The sequence below is a fragment of the Pinus tabuliformis genome, chromosome X (genome assembly GCF_031772625.1).
Source record: "Pinus tabuliformis cultivar Carrire ecotype Pingquan chromosome X, CPIR1, whole genome shotgun sequence".
NCBI classification, from domain to species: domain Eukaryota; kingdom Viridiplantae; phylum Streptophyta; class Pinopsida; order Pinales; family Pinaceae; genus Pinus; species Pinus tabuliformis.
The window spans coordinates 1,245,435,426-1,245,455,424 of record NC_142308.1 but is presented as its reverse complement, the minus strand read 5'-3'; positions in this window follow the sequence as shown (position 1 = coordinate 1,245,455,424).

Below are 19,999 nucleotides of genomic sequence, written 5' to 3'. Positions count from 1 at the left end.
TATTGTTGCCATCCCAGTTGATCCCTTTGGATCCAAATCTACAGGACCTCCTCCGTTTGTGGGTGCCTCTCTTATTTTCCCACCAGGTATTGTTCCTCCAAGTATAAACCATCCAGGAGCTATTCCGCCAGGACATTACCCTATAGGCTAGATACCTTTCTTATTCCCCCATCCGGGAGTATTTTCTGTCCCTGTCATGGCTTCACTGGTCCTTCCTAACACGACTTTGGGGATCCCAGTATGGTACATCGATCCCCCTACAAGAATTCTGCATGGTCAGTTATGACCTTATCATGCTTTTGGCCCCGGTTCAACTGGTCCCTACAGCCCTTGTCGCTGCTTTAGTTCCATCACAACCCCAATAGGAACCCACTCCTGTTGTGCAAGCATTCGAATACGGGGAGAAAGCTAAAAGGAAAGAACTTAAGGACAAGGCTCCCCAAGCTCCTCCAACCCCTAAGGCCCCAAAACTGTCACCTCTATGCGCTGTGTTAGCGCTTGAATCAGCCGTAGGCTGAAGGAAGGCGAGGTTCAAGGCAACATCAAACCAAGCTCAGCCTCGTAGCTAGCCCTATGAGGACAGGAGAGGGCTCTCTCCGAGTCACACTCAGTGAATAAGTAAATGAAATGGCCTGAGATGACTTACAATGAAATATTTGTCTTAGGCTAGTAAGTGAAAATGAATATAAGGAGTGGTTTTTATGAATGACTGTGTTTCTCGAATGTTATGGGACCACTGGACCTCAATGAACAGAGAACTTAACATAAAGGCACAGATTATTTCGTGAGGCAAGGTAGGCGGAAAGCATAGCAATTTAGTTTTAAGATATGGCGGAATGGAGAGATTGATTAAGAAGGTGAAAAGGGCATGGCCAACATGAATCCTTTTCAACAGAAGAATGAACATTGTACATGAAATTTTCCCATAGGTAGAGCAATAAAATTGAATTCTACCTAATCTCACTCGAAAAACTTCACTAGAAATGAATATGAAATGAACTATGAAACATAACAAGATACATATGAAACATAAGAGACACACTTGCTACACTCACAACCACATGAATCTCATGAAATAGAGCTGCTGCCTCTCATTAATTCTCTATAAAAATATACAATGCAGAAACAAAGTCTCTTTCCCACAGTCTCCCAGAAGTTACAAGCCAACCCACCCAAAAAAATTGGTTCGCAAATGGTTTGCATACAATATATAGAATGTGTCATGAAGAGGTAGAACGCCCAAGGGTCACAAAATGAAGGTGGAGAGCCAAGCATCAGATATAGGTGCAGCACCAAAAACATGACACATGGCTTGGGTGACCCTTTTCCTTCCTTTGCCACTTGTATAACTGACCATATGGAGTGAAAATATTTATAAAACCGCCGCGCTCCTCCTCCTGTGCGTCATGCTCGTTTCCAGGTGACTTTTGGAGGCCTTCCCGATGTCCAAATTGAGTTCCGGATAGCTTGTTGGAAAGAAATTCGAGTCAAATTTCTAACCCAACCAGAATTTTTTGATTTGAAGTTCATTTTCTCTGTTAAATATCAAATCTCCCAAGACTGGTCGAACTGTGCCAACTGAAGCTGCCTCAAGGCAGAGTGCTGTTGCGGTCAACTTTTGAATGCCTTTATCAATCTCAAATTAATCTCGTGATAGCTTATTGGAAAGCCTGTCCTGTCTACGTTCCAACCCAACTAGAATTTTGCAATTTGGAGTTCATTTGCCCTATCAAAAATCAAATCTCCCAAGACTGGTTGAACTGTGCCAAATGAGGCTGCCTAAAGGCAGAGTGCTGTTACAGTCAACTTTTGAATGCCTTCCTCAACTCAAAATTATGCTTATGATAGCGCAATTGAAATATACTTGTCTCTAGTTATCATTTGGATCATCAAGAAAGTCATTTGGCCAACCAAGCTAGGAGAAAACTTGATTTTCCCGAGGTCGCTCCAGAGGTGCATCAATTCTCCCGAGACAATTGTATTTTTGACATTTCTTCAAAACCATGACACCTGTGTAAAAAGTGAAGGAGTTTTTTCTTCCTTCGTATGATATGGACAGAAACCTCGCTCAGTTTTCCCGAACTCATCTTTGATTGCTCAGAAACGTCATTTGAGTGAAACATATCCTGATGTGTGGGACAAGGGATTTGCCGAAATGAAGCGAAATGAAGGGGATAGGGAGCTTCTAAATTCTTGAGGAAATTTTGGGAAGTATGGAGGGATGTTAGGAAGTAGGGGAAAGTGGAATATCAGAAATTGAATGAGGGGAAGGGGTCAAAAAAGGCAAAACACAGGCCCAACCATAGAAAATTGCCAGGTTGTAGCAAGAAACTAGGGTCTGTGCGAAAATGAGGAATTTGGGGGATCTCAGTGATGGGAAGTGTTTGATAAGGTATTTTATGGATAGGGGAAGGTGTATGAACATCAGGATACAAGTGTTTCCGATGATTTGACCATCCAAGAGAAATTAGCTTCAAAACCCTAGGAGAGGGAAATGAACCTTGCCTAGGCACAACTGAAACATGAACAAGGTGTGAAATGACCCAATGGAACTTGACATGATGATGAAAACCCTCTGAATGATGTTAGACTCAGCTGAATGGTGACATTGACTGACATCTGGACAACTTTGAAAGGAGTGAAAGCAAACCCTAGACCTAATGCCTAGTGACCAAATTTTACTTGAAGACTCACTGAAATGATAAAATTTGACCTTGACACCTTAAAATCACTTGTGTAAGAGCATGTTTGATCACTGGAGGAAGGCTGCAAAGACTGACACTAACATTGGCTCCAATGGGGGATGGTAGCTCCTTGGAGGTGCCAAGAACTACAAATCTTTGGGTGAGCAGACAGTGCCTTTGTCCATTGGGCTATGGAGTCCATTATTCCAACATGACTCAATTTATTTACATGAAACTTGACTCAAACTGACTCAATGCAAACTGACATGACTAAAAAACTTGACTGAACTTAAAACTTAAAGCTTGGTGGTAGTACATGACCACCTTTATTTCTTACAAGACTATATATCATCAAACTATATCAAACTGCCAATGTAACCAATCAAGAAGATGGTTTCTTGACTGATTCTTCTGATCAGATCTTCTAGTGAACAACTGATACCGGTAACTGGGCATCCAGAAACATAATTGGCCATGATCTCCTTCATCACTGAATACTGCAATAATGACCTTCACTGCTGACTGTAACAAATTTTCCATTGGATCATGAAAAACATGAAGATTTACCTCCTGCTGAAGAAACAAGATGTCTTTTTCTTTTGATTCTGATCTTCCTTCATAATGTACTTCAGAAAAAGTATGTTCCTGGTCCTCAAAAAATTCTGAACAAACAGATGAGTGGATTTCCTCTTCAAAGAACACTTCAAAACATGAAACATATGAGGAAGAATCTGAAATGGAATCCATAATGGTCTGGTCGGCTATAGTCTGAATATATTTCTGATCATCTTGACATGATATGACAACCAGATTCTCATTACATTCATCACATTCATCAATCATGAGAGAAGCAACTTCGGATGATTCTTGAAACCCAACACTAACATTTTTATCATCTACCATAAATTCATCCAGAGAAATATTTTCACTTACTTGAGCAAAGAACTCATCTTGCTGTTCAAGAGCTGACTGGATTACCTCTTCATGAAGGCTTTGTTCTGATGACATGAGAACATTTGGACCCAAAACTTTGGCTTCTTCTATGGACCAATCTGAAACAACACTTTTTCTTTCATCACTTTCAGCCATATGGAACTCTCCAACCTGCTGATCTATTTCATGTTGACTATCAAGAGGAAAAACTCCTTCATCTTCCACCGTACTAAAATCTTGATCATGCTGCAGATTTTCATGATCGTCTTTACACTATTGAAAAGGATTTTCATATAGGGCTTCCATGATTTCATCATCCACAAAATTATCATCCTCATAATATTTTTCAAGGCTCTCAATAAAACCATAAGCATGCTTGCAACAATCATGAACTAGATTCAATGATGGATAAGAATCTTTATATCTTTCAATGAAGAGGGCATGAAAATCCTTTAGACAGTAAATACAAGCAACGGGCAAATTTTCATACCAAGATTGGGCTTCACCTTCAAGAGTGGCCATGAATATCTTCATTAAGAAATCTTCAGGAAAATCAACCTTCAACTTGCAAATATGCATGTGAAATCGAACTAGATGTAAAGCAGCATCCTTCTTACCATCATCTTTAAACGTAGGTAGATTCCTTGACCAATCTACCTTCGGAATTTTATTTGGAAAGCCTGGAATGTGATCTCGGCTCATGGGAGCGTATCTTCTTGCAATCCGCTCCATTTTAAAAATCTCAAAGCTACTGATCTCTCTGCAGTGGAGTCACCATGAAGCACCGGTTGCTGGATTCTTCAGTGAAAGGAGTCGCCAGGTGAATGATTTCAGCCATCTTCTTATGTCTGATCGTTGTTCACCATCAACATCAGATCTGAACTTGAGATATGTCCTGGGGCAAGACAATCTACAAGCAAACAATTTCGTCCCCAGCAGAGTTGCCACTATGTTAGCGCTTGAATCTGCCTTAGGCTGAAGGAAGGCGAGGTTCAAGGCAACATCAAACCAAGCTCAGCCTCGTAGCTAGCCCTACGAGGACAGGAGAGGGCTCTCTCCGAGTCACACTCAGTGAATAAGTAAATGAAATGGCCTGAGATGACTTACAATGAAATATTTGTCTTAGGCTAGTAAGTGAAAATGAATATAAGGAGTGATTTTTATGAATGACTGTGTTTCTGGGATGTTATGGGACCACTGGACCTCAATGAACAGAGAACTTAACATAAAGGCACAGATTATTTCGTGAGGCAAGGTAGGCGGAAAGCATAGCAATTTAGTTTTAAGATATGGCGGAATGGAGAGATTGATTAAGAAGGTGAAAAGGGCATGGCCAACATGAATCCTTTTCAATAGAAGAATGAACACTGTACATGAAATTTTCCCATAGGTAGAGCAATAAATTCTACCTAATCTCATTCGAAAAACTTCACTAGAAATGAATATGAAATGAACTATGAAACATAAAAAGATACATATGAAACATAAGAGACACACTTGCTACACTCACAACCACATGAATCTCATGAAATAGAGCTGCTTCCACTCATTAATTCTATATAAAAATATACAATGCAGAAACAAAGTCTCTTTCCCACAGTCTCCCAGAAGTTACAAGCAAACCCACCCAAAAAAATTGGTCTGCAAATGGTTTGCATACAATATATAGAATGTACCATGAAGAGATAGAACGCCCAAGGGTCACAAAATGAAGGTGGAGAGCCAAGCATCAGATACAGGTGCAACACCAAAAACATGACACATGGCTTGGGTGACCCTTTGCCTTCCTTTGCCACTTGTATAACTGACCATATGGAGTGAAAATATTTATAAAACCGCCGCGCTCCTCCTCCTGTGCGTCGCGCTCTTTTCCAGGTGACTTTTGGAGGCCTTCCCGATGTCCAAATTGAGCGCAGGATAGCTTGTTGGAAAGGTCTTTGAGTCTAATTTCTAACCCAACCAGAATTTTTTGATTTGGAGTTCATTTTCTCTATCAAAAATCAAATCTCCCAAGACTGGTCGAACTGTGCCAACTGAGGCTGCCTCAAGGCAGAGTGCTGTTGCGGTCAACTTTTGAATGCCTTACTCAATCTCAAATTAAGCTCGTGATAGCTCATTGGAAATCCTATCCTGTCTACTTTCCAACCCAACTAGAATTTTGCAATTTGGAGTTCATTTGCCCTGTCAAAAATCAAATCTCCCAAGACTGGTCGAACTGTGCCAAATGAGGCTGCCTAAAGGCAGAGTGCTGTTACAGTCAACTTTTGAATGCCTTCCTCAACTCCAAATTGAGCTCATGATAGCTCAATGGAAAGATACTTTTCTTTAGTTATCATTTGGATCATCAAGCAAGTCATTTTTCCAACCAAGATAGGAGAAAACTTGATTTTCCCGAGGTCGCTCCAGAGGTGCATCAATTCTCCCGAGACAATTGTATTTTTGACATTTCTTCAAAACCATGACACCTGTGTAAAACGTAAAGCAATTTTTTCTTCCTTGGTCTGTTATGGACAAAAACCTCTCGCATTTTTCCCGAACTCATCTTTTATTGCTCAAAAACATCATTTGAGTGAAACATATCCTGATGTGTGGGACAAGGGATTTGCCGAAATGAAGCGAAATGAAGGGGATAGGGAGCTTCTAAATTCTTGAGGAAATTTTGGGAAGTATGGAGGGATGTTAGGAAGTAGTGGAAAGTGGAATCTCAGAAATTGAATGAGGGGAAGGGGTCCAAAAAATCAAAACACAGGCCCAACCATAGAAAATTGCCAGGTTGTAGCAAGAAACTAGGGAAGGTGTATGAACATCAGGATACAAGTGTTTCCGATGATTTGACCATCCAAGAGAAATTAGCTTCAAAACCCTAGGAAAGGGAAATGAACCTTGCCTAGGCACAACTGAAACATGAACAAGGTGTGAAATGATCCAATGGAACTTGACATGATGATGAAAACCCTCTGAATGATGTTAGACTCAGCTGAATGGTGACATTGACTGACATTTGGACAACTTTGAAAGGAGTGAAAGCAAACCCTAGACCTAATGCCTAGTGACCAAATTTTACTTGAAGACTCACTGAAATGATAAAATTTGACCTTGACACCTTAAAATCACTTGTGTAAGAGAATGTTTGATCACTGGAGGAAGGATGCAAAGATTGACACTAACACGCTGTGTAAAGCTATTAGGCATGCCACCAATAATTGTCCCGAGCTTCCTCATCTCAAAACTTTGGTTCATGAAACATTCCCTGAGTCAAATATCCCTGAAGTCCATGTTAACTTACCGAGTCCACCCAAGAAACTTAGAACGTTGCGCACAAATCACCCTTGTGCCCTGTGTGATCATCATGGTCATTATTCCCATTTTTTCCCTCATCTCGATGAATTTCGCGATTGCCTTGAAGTGCTTTGCGAATACGAGGCCACTCGTAGTGGAACCCCTACTCCTCTACCCATGGATTCTGATACCCCTAGTCAACCATTGTAGGGGGACACTAGTCCCACCATCGTGATCCCTCCCCCTGATGTCAAGATGACAGACACCACAGGCCATATCCTTTACTTGTCGTCATCCTTGAGTTCCTCACAGGAAAACCTTTCTGAGGTTTCTGCGCACACTTCTATCGAACCTCTTTCGATAGAACCCTAGGTCTCAACATTCGTAGATCCTCCATCTACTAGCTCATCATCTACCATTCAAGATAATGTGTATGTGAACCTTCTCTCTTAGGTTGATGCACTAGGTACTCCTGCCACATCATGTAGTCAGTCTTCCTCCCATCCCCCATCTCCCATTCTAATAAGGACATCATGGAAGCTGTGTCTACCCCTTATTACCCTTGCACTTAGGCAAGGGGGCATATTCATGGAGGATTATGAAGGCCATCTCCTTCCTAATTCTCCCAGTGTACTTTACCTCAAGAAATTTTTCTCATAGAATATCCCTTTGATTTGTGTGTCTTTATTTTTGCCATGAAGTTAGGTAGGTTGCATCATCACATTTGTTGTCTTTTGCATGTTTTAGATGGATCCATCATCCACACTGTATATCGGTCAGCAGTCTAGGGCAGTTTTACCCCCTTGCATACATTAGTCCTTTTGAACGGCCATAAGTCTTGGCCTAGATCCCACTGGATCTAGGTATGGTCGATTATCCTCCCACTCCTTGGATAGTTTGTCCTACCGGCCTGTCCGGTGAGACATATGCACATCACATATTGTAGGCGTTTCATACCATATCTTCAAATATTCTTCTCTATGTCCACATAGTCCCCATGTTTGACTTAGTGGGTGAGAATGATTCTATACCTCCTCTAGTATTTCATTCTCGTTTTCCTCTTTGCTCAATTCTTCTCCAGGAACCATTGTTCCAAGAAGCATTAAGGCCATATTTATATAAGTAAGGTCACTTGCCTAAAATTTGCTAATCTTGATTCTGAGGGTTGGTTTGTCCGCTACAATCTCCATAAGATTTAGGGCGTTCTCCTCCTCTCAAATTGGAGGAAAATGTCCTTTTATAGAAAAACACATAGTTTTTCTCTCTCCCATTGCGATCAAACCATAGCTCAGTTTGATTAACTGTTACAATCATTAGAAAGCTCTCATTGAGTATTATAATGGATCTTTCTTAGTTTTTGATGATTCGATACTTCACCAGGAAGTCATTTTTCCAAGAAGGGTCACTTCATCGCCTCTCAAAATCAAATTTCTTCATATGTGACGCTTTTACTTTTGGGACCACATTCTCTTGGTGCTTGTCATCTCACGCGTCAATTTTTTTCATGAGTAACCATCATTTACTCATGCTTTCATGGTCCCCACTGGCCCTATTCTGTGTGGCAGTGTCATCGAGTCACCCCTGTTCAGAGCATTCACGATGAGTCACCCTTTTATCCATGGAGTCTGTTTCACATCCCATTATATCATGTCACAATATTCCATCCATATTTTCATAGCGTTCATCCTGTGTTGTCCAATTTTTCCTCCAGTCATACTGTCCCCATCCCCTATGGAGTTAAGTCAGTTGCTACCAAGTCAACCGTGCACTTTATGCTCTGACACGAGAAGTCGTCTGTTTGTCCCTCAGTCCCACATTTTCCATTGTCCCTGGTGTCAGTCTATCAGTCACATTACTATTTTCCTTCGTGCCTTAATTGAGGATCCTCATTACCTTACCTATCGCAGGCCTTATTCTGTCAACATCAACTCATTTATTCCAGACGAACAGCCTAGAGAGAAATTTATCTTGGTTCTAGCTTCCATTCTTGTTCGGTGCCTCAGACTGAGCAGAGGGACTCATTATTTCCCTTTGACTTGGTTGTTTCATTTTCGTGATTCATACACTTGATGGTCCAATGATGCAATAGATTGTACTAGTGATTCCCGAGTGTGTGTAAGATGTTTCAGACCTCATGAGGGGATGGCCCTTTAGGTAGCCCCCCACATGCCCAAATGCATTCCTATTATGCTATAGCCTTAGATGTAGTTCCACAAATTTGATGGGTTTGGTTCCTACCAATCGCATTGTTCATAGCATGCACCTCTCCTTCAGATGATCCATTCAGTTTTGTAGAGCACCTTCCCCATTTAGCAGGGCTTCTCTGATTGTTCTACTCTCCCTCCCACCCATTTTTTGAGGGAAGAACCATTATATCTCGTGTACTCAGATATTATTGTATTTAGTCCTGGCTCATTTTTTTCCAGGTGCATTATATGGGATACGTTGTATTATTTTCTGGCTCTGTTATGTCAGCATGTCATGTACTATTCAACATGTACTTCATTGCTCAGTTTTATGTTTCTGGGCACATCATTATTTTTGTACTAAGTTATCTCAGTGGGTATAGGTATGCCTCCCCCACCTCACTAAGATCCGGTACCACAACATAAAAGGAGACTTGCATTGGTCTTGCCCCCACTATCCCTATCCTCTTCCGCTTAAGCTCTATTGGTCTCTCCCTCTCTCTCTCTCGACTCCACTTTGTTGTCTAGTGATTTTGTCTTTACAACGTACTTCAGTCATACGTTTTTCTTCTAACACTTGTACGTTGGGGGGAAATCTGTGATCACCAAAAAATTGATCATCTAGCCTAATTTACTAGATGGATCAAAGTATACCATGTAAGGCCAATTTTACCATAGAAAATTGCTTTCACTGTGAAAAATTACTCAATAAACCACATTTGTTAAGTAATTTATAATTAAACCCATGAAGAATAATTAAATAAATCACTATTTATTTAATTATCTTCAAGGAATAATTAATTAAACCATTGATTAATTAATATTCCTTGTCATATTTGACTCAATTATGAGAAATAAACATATTTTTCTCTAGGAATAATTATTTAATCGCTAATTAATTATTATTCCTTGTCAAGTTTGACTAAATCCCTCAGGAATAATTAAATAAATCATTATTTGTTTATTATTCCTTAACCATATTTCTTGAGATGATAAATAAATCATTTATTTATTTATTATTTCTAAATAAAAGTTTAAATACTTTTTCCCTCCTAATCAAATATTATAAAGTATTCCAAGTAGGTATTCCTAGAATGGGGTTAATAATATTTTATTATTGCTCATTATTCGAGGATAACTCAATATTTTTTTATAAATAGAAGGGTTTTCCATTCATTATTCACTTTTGATTATTTTCATTGTTGCACTCACTGCTGTAACTCTAATTATTTTCATTGTCGCACACTATTTATCTGCCATTTGAGCTCCCATTGAGTTGAAACTTTTTATTTGTTGGGTTTTCACATTATAGAGGAGAGAAACTCTACACAAACTGAAGACGTTTGATGATAGCCAAGAACCCATCCCATAGAGGAGGACTAGTAACATTTATTTGTTCCCTTCATAGGTGTTATAATAAAATCTATTTTTTGAATGTTTGGTTTCCATTGGATGGTTTGAGTTATTACTGTTTCTTTTTGCTGTTTAACTATGATTGTGGCAGAGATCGGGACTTTGGTAGGTTTTGTTTCTATCAGTTGCTGCAGATCTACCATGTATGTTAGCCATTTATATTGTTGAGATTGTTTGTCATCCACAATCTTAAGTGGATTCATTTCATACATCTTTGAGAAGAAAACACTATAACGTGTACTATCGAAAGAGACATGGGAAAGGATGGGGAGACCTATGCTACAATGGTCTCCTATACAGCTACGCATGACCAATTAGAAAAATATCATTCCTATGGCGCACATGTATGGGGTAACAGTAGACATTGAAGGAGCAAGTGCTCTAGCTGATTTTGAAGTAATTGAAATAGTGGATGACAACAATCCTTACCCTGCACTACTAGGAATTGATTGGGCCTTTGACATGGATGTAGTAATTAATTTGAAGAAGCGAAGGATGACATTTGAGAAGAAGGCGCTTAGGGTTATTGTGCCACTGGATCCTACTGAAGGAGCATGGTACACTGAACTGGTCTGCGACTATGTGGAGGACGATGACTTGGATCAAATATACAAGATAACTATGCGCGATGAAGATTGGATCAATCCCACTACAGATGGGTGGATCACGTGGGATAGAGACAACTCTTGTACCTCAGACTCAGATGAAGAGCTCGAACACTAGCAGAATAGATTGCATGAAGTATCTATGCTACGTTGCAATATGATAACAAAATCGTTGCGGTGCGTATCAACGGAGGTAAGGAATCTTCTACATTATGATGGCTTAGATGATGTTAGTTTATTTTTGGATAAGTTTGAAAGGGAGGTTCCAGAAGAGAATTGTTCCAGGCACTTGAGTTGGAACTGTGCGTTACACTTGCCCGTTGGTGGGGTACGCATAACGATAGCTTCACTGACTACAAGTAATACAAGCGAATGATGAAGCTATGTTTTGGATACGCTAATACTCGTATGACTGAAAAATACATTAGAAAGGATGATCTACGCGAACACTTGTTGTGGTGGACTAAAGCGTGGGGAGAATAGCCACAACCAGAATGGGTACATATCTTCTATCACACCTTAGATACTATTCCAATGAATTGGTACTTGGAAACAAAGCTATGCCATGGGAGAGTCGAATCAGATATCTTGAGGGAAAGTTTCTTATTAACTTTCATCTTTGAGGATGGATTTGAGTGCATTGATGAAGCACTCCTGGAAATTAAGGTTTCTATCTTTAGAATGCCTACAAAGCTAGTAGAATAGGTTCAACCAGACTAGAGTACCTAGTTGCACCATGCACTAGAGTGCTACAATGTGACTGCAGAAGAAGAAGAAGAAGATCCGCGAAAAATTAACATTCCGGAGAACAAAGGACAATGCAAGGTTGAAGGTCCTAAGGCAGTGAACCTTGATATATCATAACCTTTGAAGACCAAACAAGTAAACATTGGGTTCAACACACAACCTAAGTTTGTGAAGATAGGCGATTACTGGGATGAAGATAGAATTGATAAAGTTGCAGAGCTGTTACGCGAATTCCAGGACTTGTTTCCTACCAAGTTCTCGGACCTGAAAGGAATAGTAGGGGATCTGGGAGTTATGAAGATCAATTTAAAGCTTGATGCGAAGCTCGTGAAATAGAGACCCTACTGCCTAAATCTGAAGTATAAAGAAAATGTGCGCAAAGAGCTAGACAAAATGATGGAAGCTGGAATTATTGAGATAATAGAAGAATGTGATTGGGTGAGCCCAATGGTTGTTCAAGAGAAGAAGCAACAAGGTGAAATCTGAATATGCGTAGACCTGAGAAAGCTCAATGATGCATGCATTCATGACCCTTTCCAACACCATTTACAGATGAAGTTCTGGAGAATGTTGGAGGATAGGAAGCTTATTTGTTCACTGATGAGTTCTCAAGGTACAATCAGATTAAGATAGTGCCATAGGATTGCAGCAAGACAACCTTCACAATGGAGTGGTGATGCTTCTGATACACAGTGATGCCATTCGGACTGAAGAATGTGCTTGCGATCTTTTCAAGGGTTGTAACTGGAGCATTCATAGAATTAATCCATAAATTTTTAGAAGTGTATTTGGATGATTGGACTGTGTTTGGATTGGTAAAGTGCCACGTTGCAAGTCTGCGCCTTATGTTGGATACTTGTCACAGATACCAGATTGCCCTAAATCTGAAGAAATGTATCTTTTGTGTGACTTATGGGATATTGCTAGGCCATGTAGTTTGGAAGTAGGGTTTAATGGTAGACCCTACAAAGATAGTTGTGATTTTCAATTTAGAAGCTCCGAAGAATGTAAAGCAACTGCAATGTTGGGTCACACTATCTACTATAGAAAGTTGATCAAGGCTTAGGCACACATAACTACGCCAATGGAGAAGTTACTGAAAAAGGACACGACTTTCTGCTGGGATGAAGAGTGTAAGCGCAGTTTGGCTATATTAAAGGAAAAGGTGGTGACTGCACCCATTTTGGTATTCCCAGACTGGAAGAAAGAATTTCATGTTCATGTGTATGCCTCTTGTATTATGTTGGGTGCGGTATTAACCCAACCAGGCGAAGGAGAGATAAATCACCCTATATCCTCCGCAAGTCAGAAATGATCAAAGGCAGAAAATAACTATTCAACTACAGAGCGTGAAGGATTGGCAATGGTCTACACACTGCAAAAGTTTCGACATTACCTGTTAGGCACGCATTTCAAAATGTATACAGATCACTCCACTCTCAAGTACCTGGTCAACACGCATGTGTTGGAGGAGAAGATCTGTAGGTGGTTATTTCTATTTTAGCAATATGACTTTGAGGTGATTTTGAAGCCTAGGTAGTTGAATGCGGGTCTAGATCATCTATCCATCACTAAGACAGGCGAAGAACCTACTAATTTGGAGGAAGGATTTCCAGATGCACAACTCTTCGTTGTATGAGTCACAGATGATCATTTTGCTGATATAATCCAGTTTTTGACTACTCAAACAACCCTAGAAGGATACTCTACCCAACTAAAAAAGGAGTCGGCGTCCGCGCAACTGACTTTTCTGTGATTGCAGGACACTTGTATAAGATGGGCACTGATGAAATACTATGCCGATATGTTCCGGAGTTTGAATGATCTAGCATCCTCACAGAAGCACATGGAGGAGTGGTAGGAGGACACTATGCAGGAAAAGCAACCACGCAGAAGATTTTGTGTGTAAGATTATGGTAGCCAACAATGCATAAGGATTCTAAGTTATATTGTAGGGCATGTGATGCACGTCAGAGGACGGGAAATCCATCGCGAATGGAATAATTGCCTTTAAATCCTCATATTTCATTACATGTGTTTGATAAATGGGTGATTGAATTTGTGGGTCCAATACAACCAACAGGGAATTATACGGGTAGATGGTACATTATTACTACGATGGAGTATTTGACAAGATGGGTAGAAGCACAACCATTGAAGGATTGTAGCGTTGCTATAGCTGTGAAGTTCCTATTTTATTATGTCTTGAAAAGGCTTGGGTGTCCTAAGATGCTGATGAGTGAAAGGGGTACGCACTTTCTAAATGAAATTATTTCCGTGATGCTCGAAGAATTTCAGGTTTATCATCAAATGAATATGCCCTATCATCCTCAGGAAAATGGTATGGTTGAATCATTCAATAAAATCCTGGAAATCACATTAACGAAGGTTTGTAGCATGCAGAGGAATGATTGGGATGTGCGCATACCAGTGGTCCTATGGCCATATAGGAGAACGTGTAAGAAATTAATAGGACAAACCTTGCTCAGGCTAGTCTATGGGATGGAGGTTGTGATGCCCATGGAATATATTGTGCCGAGTTTGTGGATTGCAGCATTGATTGATATGGCAGACCGCAAGACTATGGAGGAGCATCTCACACAGTTGATGGAATTAGAAGAAGATAGGTTTCTCACAGGATTTCACCAATAGGTGCAGAAGGAGCGCGAAAAGGCCTAGCATGATCGACATATTAAGCTACACACCTTCAAGATGAATGATCTAGTGCTAATATATGATAGTAAGTTCACGAAGTTCCCTGGGAAGTTTCAAATACGCTGGTTGGGACCCTATGTAGTTAAGGAAATTATAGATGGTGGTGCAGTTCAGCTCGCGAGGCTGAATGGGGAATTATTTCTGGGAAGAGTCAATGGAAGTCGACTGAAGTTATACGAAGGGGATCCTACTCCTGTACAATGACTGCATGATGGCAGGACAATCTTAGTACTCTAGGCAGCTACAAGGAAGTATGAGACTATAAACTACACTGCCCGAAGACTGGGAAAAAAAGTAAGGGGGTTGCACAAGGGAAGCCAGAAGTGTGCCAGGAAGAGCTATGCCAAGAGAGATGTGCCATGGAGGATGGTGCCACACAGATGAGCCTAAAAATATCCGTTGGATGCACTGTAGCTGATTGGATGGTGAAATCTCGTTAGGAGGAGCGGGTAAGCTACATTTATGGCGCAAAACTTTGGCAATCTGCCACCAAATATGCATTTATGATCAGATATTAGAGGAAACAGTCGGATTTGAATTTGAAATTTCCTATAAATTTGGCATGTTGGCCGGTGTAGAACACTTTTCCTTCTGAAAATCGATAGTGAATTTTCTTTTCTTAAGTCTGTGAATCAAGAAGATTGGGAGGAACTTCTTTCACGATCGAAGTTCATAAACTTCCCTGATTGGAGTCGTAAGATCATCCTTGAGAAAATGACTGATCTCGTAGAAGTCATTGTCTCTAAAGTCATTGTCTCTGAATCCACAATCTCTGAAGTTGTAGCCCCTAAAATTGTGTCAGCAATGGAAGCTACACCATCTGTACCTATGGAACTGAGGTCGCCTAGGCATAAACCATCCACTGCTAAGGAGAAACAGAAGAAACCACAGGTTGTTCCTGTTAGAGCCTATATTTGTCTCAGGCTGAAAAGACAAGGTTCTAGGTCCACATCAAACCACGCTCAGCCTCGTAGCTAGCCCTACGAGGACAAGAGAGGGCTCTCTCCGGGTCAATCTCGGCAAAAGGTAATAAATTAGGCTCGAGATGACTAAATTTTGCAACTGATCTTAGGCTAGGTATTAAGTGTAGGGATTTGATTTGGTTTTTTAAGGGTTTTGTTGAAAAAATGGGAAAGGAAAATTTGGGCTTGGGGATGAGGCACAGTTTCTGCAGAGTTCCGATTGGGGCAAGGAAGACAATCGTTTCGATGCTCTAAAGTGAGTGAGATGGATAGATCAGCCTGGTGAGGAGCTAAGGAGAGCAAGAGAATCTCAAGAATTCTCCTTAAACAGATGAAAACATGAAAATTTAAACAAATTCAAAGGAAGAGCATAACAATTATGGATTCTACCTTAATCACTCATTTGTTTAAATTCAGAAGAAGAAGCTTGAAAATGATACACATAACACTAGATAAACTTACAATTACTCAGAGAAGCACACCATCAAAACATAAAGCCACATGGATCCCAAACAGTGCTGCAAAACCCTGGTCTTTCCTTAGCCAAAAATGCAGAAAGTGAATGTACAATAGAGTGCCAAACTTTTCCCAAGAGTCCAACCCTGAAAATGACTTAGAAATTACATAATATAGGCAAGCCAACCTATTCCCTTTCCTCTAGGGGTCGAGCTCATCATTCTAGGAGCTGTTTCAACCAATTCTAAACAAAGCACTAAAATCTAGGCAGTCAAAACAACTTGCCTCTATAAGGTAGGAAACTGATTCATTCATTAAATTTTCACTTTTTGATGAATGAATCCTCTAGAACAAGTAAATGAGTACCAAAATTTCATCATGTTCACCCAATTACATCAAGACAAGTGAAAAATTACATCACAAAGCAAAACTAGTCAAACTGGCCGAATTTTTGAGCTGGAAGGTGGAAAATTGGTCAAAAAAACCTTTGTGCGCCGCGCCAATTTTTGTATGCGTCGCACCACTTTGATGCTGATTTTGAGGCACTTTATGAAGTCCAAATTGAGCCCAAGTGTGCTTGTTGGAAAGCCCTCCCTATCTACTTTCTAATCCAAGTGGAATTTCTGAATTTGGTGCCCATTTGTCCCTCCAAAACCTCAAGCTCCCAAGACTGCTTCCTGTGTGTGAAATTAGGGGCAAAGAGGTCATTTTTAGGGTGTTTTTGACCTTCTGAGGACTCAAAACTTGCCCAAATTTCTTGGCCATGCACCAAAAGTCATGATTTTTCATGAAAAATCCAAAACTATAAAAAAAATTTCATTTGAAGCCTCCTATCGTAAGCGCGCACCACGTGGCGCGGCGCACAGGGAGAAAAAACCTGTTTTTTGCACAAAAATTTACAAAAATACCAAAATGCCCCAAATTTCTTGAAATTTGGGTTGGAGCTTCTTCATCAAGTGCTATGTTGAGCTAAAGAGGCCTCGACCAATATCTAAAGATGATCAAGCTCCCTTTGCCTCTTTTGCTTCTTGATTGCCTTCCTCAATTTCGCCTTCAAATTCCTGATTCGGGCCTTGCACACCTTGTTTCGCGCCATGTAGTGGAAAGCCATGTGTCTCAGCAATGCATGGTCTTTGTCAGCCTTGTCCAAAAGCCTCTCTAAGTGCATGTTAACTCTCTCGAGATTGGCCTCCCGATCCTCATTAATTTCTTGCTCCAATGACGTGAGCTCAACTCTTCTCCTTTGTGCAGCTTGGCGATGCTCACGAATGTTCTGTAGCTCCATGATTGCTTGCTGATCCTCAAGCTATTTGTTCCTCTGCTCCAAGTACTTCATGGTCCACTTAGCCCTTTCCAAGTCAAGGGATAAGGCTTTGATCTCTGTTTGCTGCTCCTGGATGATCTCTCTAAGTTTGGCGCTTTGTGGACCTGTATCTGTATCATCATCATGAACGAGAATGAATTCGGTCTCTCGTTCACCTGATGGCTCACCTAAAGGCCCCTCATCCTGCATTGGCCTCTTGCCTTTGTCTTGTACCTGTGATGCTGATGGAGGAAGCGAGGCCCCTTCCACCCCAGGTGGAGATAACACTCGCTTTGCCGCTGCAAACAAATGTCTGGTGCCTCTTTGATATGTGATGAATACTAGCACACTAGCAGTCTCATGGTGTTCATACTGATGAGAAGGTTCACCTTCATGCTTAACCTCTGATAATCCCCGTGAAGCTCTGAAGAAGTCACGAGAGATGAAATCATCCCAAGTGATGCCCTGTAATCCCAGTTGATGAACCACCAAAATCTTAATAAGAGCAAAATGATAGACACTGTTAAGTTGCTGCTTGTTAGGATATTCCGACACATAGGATATAGTTAAGTTCAACTTGGTCTAGTATAGAGTTAGGTTAGAGTTAGGTAAAGTGTGTTTCTTTACCGTTGTACATTTTGTAACTTGCAATCCGACGGTCACGATATGTAGTGATCCGACGGTTCACTCTCACCTCGGTATTACCGACACTTGATCCGTGGCTTGACACCCGATTGGTCCATGAGTTCTATTTAAAGCGCATGGAGGGTCATTGTTCGGGTAATCCGTGCATGAGAGAAGCTTATGTAAATTTTCATTCTTTGATTAATAAATTGTCTGTACCCACGTTGGGACAGGCCGTGGACTGTTTCCCTCCTTGCACTCTGAGGGTTTTAACCACGTCAAAAATACTGGTGTATTGATTTGAGATCTGGTTGTGAGCGGTGTCCTTTTGGTATTCTTCTGTGGAACTTACCCTGTAAATTCCTACATGGTATCAGAGCTATTTGAGGGCCGCGTCCGTTGGTGATCCAAATCTGAAGCCGGTAGAACTGCATGCGGCTGTCGTTTCCTAGATCTGCTGTTTCTGACTGCTTTCGGGCCGAGAGGACTGCTCTGTTGCATTCGGAGCATCTGTTTCAGTGAGGAACCCCTTTCGTTTCACGCGAAAAGGTTTCCGGTAGCCCTAGCTGCGTCATTTTTCAGATCGGGAGGTATACAGTGTTTTTTTGCAGTTTACTGTCATTTTCTCTCTGCTTATTTCGGTTTCGGTTTATTTAGCTTTTTTTTTCCCGGATCTATACCTTTCATTTCTGCGTATGCTCTTTGCCCTGCGACTCTGTGCGATCTGGGCAAATCAGAAACAGAAAGAAAGGATTTTTCTCATGCGTATGCTCTTTTCCCTGCACCTTAGTGTGATCTCGGAAAATCAGAAACATTGAGGAAAATATTTAGTTTTTCGGCTAAAAGCTAACTTTGAGATTTTTTTTTAAATTTTTAGTTTTTTGGCTAAAGCTAACTTCGAGCCGTAAGGTTCGTTTTTCTTTGGATATTCGTGTTGGGTTTTGTGTTTTGTGTTTTGTAGGGGAAAAGAGTCTTCCCAAGGCAAGCACGCAAATCGAGGCCCCCCCCCCCCCTCTCTCTCTCTCTCTCTCTCTCTCTCTCTCTCTCAAATATTTTGTATAGATCAATTGGTTCAAAGACCTTTTAAGAGAGTAGAGGTCTTGGGTTCAAGTCTCCATTTTGTGGGGGCGGATTTTTTCATTCCCGCACATTCGCGCACTTTGCCGGCAACGTCAACAATTTTTTTTCAAAAAGCCATAACTTCTTCATCCGGAAGCCTTTTTCAGAGCCGTTTTTTTTAAAACCGCCTATTTTTTCGAGATCTATCCATTGGACCACTTACTTTCAGCATCTTCAGCTTCAGTTTTTTTTCAAAAATGGAAAGTCCATGCCAAGTCATTCTTGACAGCACTAACTACTTCCAATGGGTAGCCTACATGGGAGATTTACTTAGAAGTAAAGGTCTCTTCAGAATAGCCACAGACCAAGAGAAGAAACCCAAAGATGAAGACAAGGCCGAAAAATGGGAAAATCGACAAGATCAAGCACGTGGCTTGATAGGAATGTCTGTTTCTCCTGATCTTAGATTCCACATTGCAGAAATTGAAACTCCTCATGAAGCATTAGAAAAACTTGCTAAAGTTTTTGGGATTAAAAATGAAATTAGATCCCATCAACTTGAAAATGAGCTGCTTACTTTGGATCCTAATAATTTTTCTTGCATTGAAGATTTCTTGTCAAAATTCAAGAACCTTAGATATCTCTTGGAAGGTGTTAAAGTTAAGAAAGATGATGGTAACCTTATTTATTCCATCCTCACTAAGTTAGGACCAGCCTACTCTGTATTTGTTTCCACTTTCCATTCTACCAGGGAAGCTTTCATTTGTCAAGGCAAAGACTACAAGCCCCCTTCCTTTGACTCCTTTTGTGATTCCTTAATAAGAGAACAAGAAAAACTCTTACACCTTGGTCTTCTTAATCTTGGAAACTCTTCCACAAAAGCGTTAGCCGCCCAGCAGCATCCAAATTCAAAGAATCCTAAGAAGTCTTATCCTCAAAGGAATGGTCCTAAACCAACTCAGCCTCAAGATGAAAGATCATTTCAGCAATATGATAAGACCAATAAAAACAAATGGAAGAAGACTGATAGACA